Source organism: Beauveria bassiana, assembly GCF_000280675.1.
Source record: "Beauveria bassiana ARSEF 2860 unplaced genomic scaffold BBA_S00009, whole genome shotgun sequence".
In the NCBI taxonomy this organism is placed as follows: domain Eukaryota; kingdom Fungi; phylum Ascomycota; class Sordariomycetes; order Hypocreales; family Cordycipitaceae; genus Beauveria; species Beauveria bassiana.
In genome coordinates, this window is record NW_007930844.1 from 367,675 (window position 1) to 368,680 (window position 1,006).

Consider the following 1,006-nt stretch of genomic DNA (forward strand, 5'->3'; position numbering starts at 1 on the left):
CGGACCCGTTTGTGGGCGGGAATTGATTCGATGCCTTGGCTCAGCTTGTCTGGTCTAGCTGAAGTTCTGAACCATCTTGACCTTTTTTTGCGTTTTTGGCCGACGCGTCTCGGGAGACGCGTCGGTTTGTTTTGATTTACGCGAGACTGGGCCAATCAGAATCCACAATGAACCGCCCACAGTTGGCACACCACCATTGACCATGCTCATATTATATAGGCGGTTTTTTGTAGCGCATGACAGCGCATGACAGCTGCTGGAATTGGCCCCCCCGCCCCCATCTAGAATCATTAATAAATCATATTACCCTCACCACTTATCATGAACATGACCTCCAAATGCACGCTTCAGCACGACAACCTTGCCAAGTCCGCACAAGCCACCCAACCGATTCTCCGGCTATCCGCCCATTGACTATTGCACGTGTAATATGTTTCCTTGATCCCTGCAAAAAACGTTTGTCCAAGCCACGAGCTAGCCTGGTCCAGCACCACTTCCACTTCCTCGTGCCTATTATTCCCCTCCCATTATGATGTGCAGTATTTAATCGATGCCGTCATGACCTGACTAGCTAGTCTTGTTTCTTCTTCTATTACCGGGGATTCTTTTGTTGTTTGCATCTAACATCTCTTCTATATGCACCATGCAGCACAAACGAAGGAGAAGAAAATGAGCAAGATGGGGAAAAAAGTTGGCCTCCCGTCGCGTCCGCATTCCTCACTCCTCGCCGTCCCGGCCGTTTGGAATGGACCACCCGGGGCTCCTCTTCAGGGAGAAGAGGAGGGGGGGGTGTGGCCCAACGCGGCGCAGCCGGACCCGAGAGAAGAAGTGGTGAAACTTGTCGACATTGACAAATCTTGTTCAAAAAGAATGGGAAAGAAAAAAAAATGCACCGAGCACAAGATGAATGTTTCTACCTTTTTTTNTTTTTTTTTGGTATCTTTACTTTTTGTCTTTTTCTTATCCAGATCAGTAGAGTTTAGTCAGATCAGTACCTGCGTTGATT